The sequence below is a fragment of the Photinus pyralis genome, unplaced genomic scaffold (assembly GCF_008802855.1).
Source record: "Photinus pyralis isolate 1611_PpyrPB1 unplaced genomic scaffold, Ppyr1.3 Ppyr1.4_LG8, whole genome shotgun sequence".
Classification (NCBI taxonomy): Eukaryota; Metazoa; Arthropoda; class Insecta; order Coleoptera; family Lampyridae; genus Photinus; species Photinus pyralis.
In genome coordinates this window covers 16623108-16631101 of record NW_022170819.1, presented here as the reverse complement: position 1 = coordinate 16631101, position 7994 = coordinate 16623108, and the positions used below count along the sequence as shown (strand labels likewise).

The 7994-nt window shown below is 38.5% G+C and overlaps 1 pseudogene; it reads right to left on the bottom strand.

Moving 5' to 3' along the window:
* Positions 1–413: 413 nt before the first annotated feature.
* On the bottom strand, positions 414–2410 carry LOC116179045 (annotated as a pseudogene).
* Positions 2411–7994: the final 5584 nt, after the last annotated feature.

Sequence of the window (7994 nt, the reverse complement as noted above, 5' to 3'; positions counted from 1 at the left end):
GATTCGAACCAGGGACCTTTAGCACCACAGTCCAGCTCTAACTGAACTGCGCCACAAGGGCCGGAAAAGTTTTTTGTCAGGTGTAACAAATCTGGATCAGAGAACGTGATGTATTGGATTTACAGTAGCGGTAATTTATTCATTTTCAGTTTCAGTTTTTTCAGTTGAATCTAAACTAGTCTTCATCCAATATGGTTATATGACAACTTGCAAACAACAAAATGGTATATTGGTATGAAAAATCCAAGTATCGGTAATGATGTGTATTATTCATGTTACCGGGCACATAAAATCATCTATTACCATTCAAAGATAATGAATATTTTATGAGAAGCAATCATTAGGTATTATAATATTCATGCATAATGTGCGTTATCAGATGAACTTGACCAAAGTATCACAACGTAACGATGTCAGTAATTAGACAGAGTGTAACAACTTTATTTACAAACGAACATTTTGCCACCAACTTAAATTAAGTGCTCATTAGTAACTTGAAAATATATAACTTGCACTAATATAATACAGACAACGCCTAAAATAAACATAAATAAATACAACAAATATCTACAATTGAAACCGCCAAAGACAGGCTTCAGCAGAAGGTGGACAAGTTTCTCCTTCGTTTCCGAGTAGGGCGGATAACGCACGGAGATCGCTTTCTCCAAGGGTTTGTGTAAATTTCGCCTGAGAATGGCCTTCTTGTGTGAGAACGTATCAAAACTGTATTTACCGTGATATCCCCCCATTCCGCTGTAACCCACCCCACCAAAGGGTAGAGTTTCCACTGAAAAGTGCATGATAGTGTCATTAATTGTTACGCCCCCTGAGAGCGTGTTATTTAAAAACAGCTCTTTGGTATCCGCGTCGTTCGTGAAAACGTACAACGATAACGGTTTCTCGCGCGCGTTTATAAAACTAATCGCTTCCTGTGGGTTGTTGATTACGATAATCGGTAGAATTGGGCCGAAGATTTCCTCTTGCATTACGGGGTCGTTCGGACTGACGTTTACCAAGACGGTGGGCTCGATGAAGCGTTGCGACGCGTCGGTTTGGCCGCCGATTGCAATGTTGCGTTTGTCTTTGAGAAAGGTTGTGAGTCGATCGTAGTGCTTGTCCGAAATGAGCCTGCAGTAAAAGGGGGAATCTTTGACGTTGCTTCCGTACCATTCTTTTAGCACCATTTGCGCGACCGCTATGAATTTCGCTTGCGTTTCCCTTGTGCACAACATGTAATCGGGGGCGATGCATACTTGGCCTGCGTTCGAGCACTTACCCCAAAGAATTCGTCTTGTCGCTATCTCCATGTTGACACCATCGTCCAGAAACACGGGGCTTTTGCCTCCAAGCTCCAAGGTGACGGGGGTTAAGTACTTATTGGCGGCCGCGTGTACGATTTTGCCAACCTGTGTCGAACCGGTGAAGAAGATGTAGTCGAACCTCTCCTGTAAGAGCTCGGTAGTTTCCGGTACTCCCCCGTTGTATACGTGAAAACATTGCTTGTCTAAGTACTTGAGGACCAACTCTTCCAGCAGTTTTGAGGTGGCGGACGCAACTTCGGATGGTTTCATTACGACGCAATTCCCAGCGGCGATCGCACCCGCTGTCGGCACAAGCAGTAGGTTTACGGGAAAATTCCAGGCGCCGATCACTAAAACCACCCCGTACGGGTCGCTGTTAACTTGAATCGAATCGAGCGCGTTCACCCACGGTTTGCTGGGCTTCTCGGGAGTGCACCACGCGGACAAGTTGTGAAGAATCTTTTGGATGTCGAAGAGCGCGTAGTCCGTGTCGAACATGAGCGTCTCCTGCTTGGGCCTCCCCAGGTCCTGCTTGAGGGCGTCCTCGAATGCGGGGACGTTCTCCTGCACTAGTTTCTCCAACTGTTGCAATTGTTTCCGGCGAAACTCCACCGATTTTGTTTTTCCGGAACGAAACGCGCTCCTCGCGATCGCGACGATATCGGTGGGATTTCGGGCGGTTTTCTTTGGAGGATCGACGTCGATGCTGTATGTAAATTGGAAATGACCGCCCGGCGGGGCGCACTCGCTTTCCATTTTCCCGAAGATTTTTCGGCCGCGCGCTGTTGAGTGATTTATTTTCACCGGCGGCGATTACATGTAACTGTCAGCACGTATAAGGAACAAACCGATTCCCATACCTCGCGCATGTACTTGCTACCTTTACTTGGTCTTGGGGTCAATTGTTGTTTGTATTTCGACCGACACCGACACTGCCACCGTGACATTGAATTGCGTGTACGATCACAACCGGTTATCATCAAATTAAAATAAAATTATGATAAACATTACGATTATGTAATGCGGTTAGCGATATTTACTTATAAGTACCATTTTAATCGGTTAGCTATTTTCCGATAAACGTGGTCGCGCTATAGTTTATTGCACACTGTTCCACACGGAGAAAGTTACGCAAGTGCCATTATATTATTTGCACACGATGCATTCCTTCACTTCTGCAATTACATAAAGAAATACGGTACTTGTAGGCGTTACACCTGAATTGAATACTAAACCTGTACCTAATTGCCCTGTTTTATACCAAGACCGATATCTAACCTTTGGGAATCATCAAAATTGTATGTGGGAATATTGCAACAAGTGCATGCCTTATTAATTGCAGTCTGTACCTACTGTTACATTCAAATATTTCCACATTAGTGTCCTAGAATCTAAGAATAAGTACCAATTATGTACTCGTATTTTCTATGCATTTTAATTCAGCGTAGATTGGGCAATTAGGTACCCATTCTTAACAAGATTTAATTCAGCAGGTTTTTTTCCCACAAATTTCGTGGTACTCTACGTAGCAGCACTAAATAGATCTGAATTCTCATTCTCTCGGCTACCACCCTCAGGACCTCAGACATGGTGGATGCGGGATTTACCTCCGATTGTTCCAAAACGGTAATCGAAAGATCAACGTGTTTCATTCCTCCGATAGTCCGGGCGACAATTTTGAGATCTTAACTTCTAACGGCAAATCTTGAGACATTTTGGTGACAAGTGTTTTTAGGGTAATTATTGGACCCTGCTGAATACGATTTTTCCTGTCACCACCTTGAAATACGGCTGCCAAAGCCACAAATCAAGATGGCGCCCAAAATGGCGACTAAAACTCACTATAAGATCGTTTTCTTGTTGTAAACAAAAATATAAACACACATATAAATACATACGCTTTACTATTTATTACTGTTTTGTAAAAAAAAAAGTGTAGTAAAAAAAATCAAGATGACGGTCAAAATGGTGGTAGAAACTTGGGTTAACTAATTTATTTAATTGTGAAGGAAAAATTTGCATTTTTTTATATGGGGGTGGTACAAGTTGGTTAAAATGAGTTTGTCTATCCACCATTGTTAATAATAATTTTCGAAAAAAATAAATTAAAATGGTTCCCAAAATGCCGGTATTTTTATGACTTGAGACTTTAATAGCAAATTATCGAACTTTTTTTGAGTGCAGAGAAGTAAGTATTAATAGGTAGGTAATTTAATTTTGCAAATTGAACGCCAAATATTGTTTACACGGCGTCCAAAACACGTAATTACCTAAGGAGCAACGCGAATCTGCTGGCTACAGATGCGACAAACGTCTGGCAAGTTTTAACTAGTTTCAAAAATGTGCCAAATTCTTCACAGGACAGCTTTCTAGCTCAACTCTTCACCGTTTAACGTCTTCGATGGTGGGGGGTACGGATGTAGAAATATACTAAAAAAAGTTTTTCCAAGGTTTACACCCTTTATGCCTAATGTACATTTGCAAAATTTGAATGAAATCATAGTAACCGTTTTTGCGAAAATATTTTTTAATTTTTTTAACTTTAACATTTTTTTCAAAGTTCAAAGAGAGTTGAAAAACACGTTCTTCTCAAGTTTTACATATAATTTTTTCTGACACTACAATCAAAATTGAAAAATTATCGTATGCAATAATGAAATTTGACACATACCAATCGAGATACGAGTATGTTTCAATTTTAAATGTCATTATTAAGATTAACGCAGCAATTGTTTTTTACTTTCCTCACTAGAGAAGAAAATCACACTTTCTTCACCCTTTTTGGAGACGAATGTAGTTATTTCTAAAGCAGTTTTTTTTTCTTTAATAGTTACATAAAATGATCTAAATCGTCGACATTTGATGAAATTTAACATGTCCAAAAAATGGTAATCACAGTCTTTTACCAAATGGTAATCCTAGCCTTCGGAAAAATGTCCAGTTTGCGATTAATTGACTGGGAATACTATTTTAAGTGCCATTGAAAGGTGAAAAAATCTATTCCAGAATGAAAACGCTCACGTCATCCAAAGAGTATCAATTCTGAGGTCTGAAAAACTGTCGTCGATATATCTAATCGTGATACTGTCCCCGCCATTTTGACCGCGATTTTTGAAAAAGTGTAAATAAAGTTGTTGTATTTCTTTTTCACTTAATCAAGCACTTTTCAAGCAAATTGTAATCTTAGTGGCTCACTTAAAGTAAACTAAATCTAGACTACTATAAAGCTCGGTATTTGGAGCGCCATTTCAGCCGCCATCTTAATTTTTGTTGGCTTCAAAATTTTTCATAAAATAGTAATAACAGGAAAAAACGTATGTGTTACATAAAAATCATGACGACATTCTTATTAAAAATTTTAAAGTGTATTAAGGCGAGTTTATGCTCACAAATAATAAAAATAAAAACCTAAAAATAAGAAATAAGGATAAGAATTTAAAACTATACATTTTCATATAGGTAATAGTTTATACTGAAAAAAATAAGGAACAAAAATAAGAATTCAAAAATAAGAGTTGCAAACTTCCAACTTAAGAATAAGAACCTGTGAATAAACGTGCGCAATTTTGTGTGTCCATAGGTACAAAACTTGACGACACCCCTGAGGATAGCAGAGGTGGACTGCTCAGGCTTTCCTGGCCCTCTTCACACGGCCGACGAACAAAAGTTACAGGAAGCACTAAAATTTGCACATTAGCACAATTTATAACAGTGGGAACTATTTATTACTTCGGTATTGAAATTGGAACTTTTCGATTTTCTTATACTTATAACCAACTCGAGTATTCTCGAGTGCTCCCGAATGGTCTTGAACATTCCAGAACAAAACACATCACATTTCCCGGAAAGATTACATCACAGCTGCCTTTGTTCTTTATCGCCGATTACTAATCTTTCATGGCGCCTTGATATCTATCGGGATTTCTGGAATATTCGCTTCATAATTTCTTACTATATTAAAAAAATTTTCAATTTATACTCGTATTATATCGTGATCGTTTAATCTTAAAAATAGAAAACGCCGTCGGTGTTTTACATCCGTGATTCGGCAGTCATTAAATTTGAGTAATTTTGCGCCCCTTCTTGTCTGCGCCTTAAACGGAGGGTTACACCGCTTACGCCTAAAGCCGGCCCTGCCCCTTCACTCTTCAGTCAGAGATGGGTAAAGTTAGAGGTTGGATCGGAGCTAGTCTGCTAGGGGGGAGAGTATACTGCTCCAGAATTCGCCTCGTAGACAGGGGCGCGATTTCACCTTCACGTTGGGGAAAGGAGGGGGGAGCGCTAATTCCACGTTTACGCGAGGTCAATAAGTAGGTTAATAATTGGACTCCATTAACTGGCTCCGTGTAAATACCAGTAGAGGCCTGCATTTTGATTATTTTTTCGAATACTTGGGGGGTGGGGATGGGCACGGCACGGGCTATATAAAAAATAAAGTTGATGATTTCTCCGAAGTATTGAAAATCTATCAACGGTGTCTTGTAGGGCAATGAGAAAGTGTTTTTAGCGCATTTTCCAACTCATGTTGGAAGGCGCTATTATGGCCACTTTCTCCGTCCGCCCTACAGTTTTCAAGATGTTGAGTTCATTCTTTTTGCATTCGGTAGCTAATAGCTCTGGAACCTCAACCAAGAAAGATCTCGACGATTAATGTGCGCATGCGCAGTCTGCGCAGTGTCAAATTTCTTATTTATGGAGATATTTTTTTTTAATTTTAACCAAAGATCTAGTAAAGGCAAGCATATCGCATATTATAAAAACAGAAGTGCACAATGCCACTTTCTTATTTGGGGAGATATTTTTTGAAATTTTAATCACAGATACTTCTAGTAAAGGCAGACATATCGCACATTGTAAAAAAGACGTGATTGCAGATTGCGCAATGTCAACTTTTTTATTTACGGAGATATTTCTTTGAAATTTTAACCACAATTCTATAGATCTCGCTACAGATGCTTCTAGTAAATACGAGCATATCGTATATTGTAAAAATTAGACGTGCGCATGCGTAAACTGCGCAATGTCAACTTTTTTATTTATGGAAATATTAATCTTTTATTATATTTGTCACTATTCACTGATTTCATCTGGAGATCACGTGTGATGAAGTGGTTGGTTACAAACCATGGTGCGTCAACAATCATTCTTAGAACCTTTGACTGAATTTCTATGTTCGACAACGAAGCAGTGCCCCATATAGCTGCAAACCGTAGGTCCATATGGCTATGCATTGCTTTATGTAGACCAGCAGTTTATTTTCAGGGGTTAGTTTTGAATGCCTGCCAATCAACTAGTACATTTTGTTGAGTTGAATACTCAATTGCTTCCTTTTTGTGAATATGTGTACTTTCCATGTGAGACGTGGGTCCAGGGGTACTCCTAGGTATCGAATCTCTTCCGTTTGAGATAGTAGAAGGTTGTTTAGTTTGACTAGTGGACAATTTCCTTTCCGGTTGGTAAAAGTGATGCGGACGGATTTAAGCTCATTGGCTTTGATACGCGATTTACTGAGGCTTGTTTGGATTCTGTAAAGATGGTTCTGATGAATTTGGAAAGCAGCGTGTTAGCAAGCTAAGATGGCAATATCATCAGCAAAAGTTGTTGTTAGAATGTACAGCGGTCCAAGAATACTGCGGGACACCAAAACTGATTTTGTAGAGGGGTGTTAGTTCACTTCGGTATATTACAAGAAGTGCATTTCTTTGGACGATGCGATGTACTTGTTCTATGGTTGGATGGTTTTCCTTAAAACCAAACTGATGATTGGGTATTAACTGGCAGTCTTCAGTGATTGGTTTTTTTTTGTTATGAATACGTATTTTTTCCCGTAGTTTTGACATTACGGATATAGTACGCTTATGGGCCGGTATGATCATCTTCTAAGGCTTTACCAAGTTTTGGAATTAGGATGATTTCTGCCAGTTTCTATTACAGTGGACATGTACATTGTTGTTAAAAGTTTTATTGCCTTAAGTGGCATTTCCTTCAGAATGCAGTTATTAAGTCATGTCCTCGGTCATGTCCTGGCATTTTTTATGGTTTAGTGCTGTTTTAATGTATCTTGACGGAAAGAAATATGATGCAGTAGCTGAGAGAATCTAAAACGGAGGATTCACTTATTTTTATTAATTCACTTGCCAGTGAGAAAACTTGTGGGATTTTATAGTAAGGAAAATCTCCACTACACCAGAGGATCAAATGGCGTAAGTAACTTTAAAATTCCTTTAATATTTCTATCCTTAAAATTATGTAGATAAATGCCTTCGTCACCTAGAAAAAATGGCAGCTTAAAACAACGAACTGGAAATATTACTTATAAAGTTTTTTTACGATCCTGTAAAGTTCAATGCTTTAACGGTAACGAAAAGCATTGTTTACTTATTCGTTATGTAAAATTTTGATCAAGAACGCAGGATACGTATTTACTCATGAGACATTATACAATCGATTTCTAAATTAATAATCGCTTATTAACATCAATTTAATTAAATTCTCCTACAAAGGGTACCTACTTCATATAACAGTAGTCTCAAATTACTCAAATTATTATTAATGGTTCTTAATAAATGTCCGAGTGATCGCCTATTTACGATTTCCAATAATTAAATTGTTATCAACTTTTAGCATAATTAGTTTCAATCAAAAGTGAAATATATGTTACTAGTTCTAGTTATAGTATGTAATTGCGTCTGC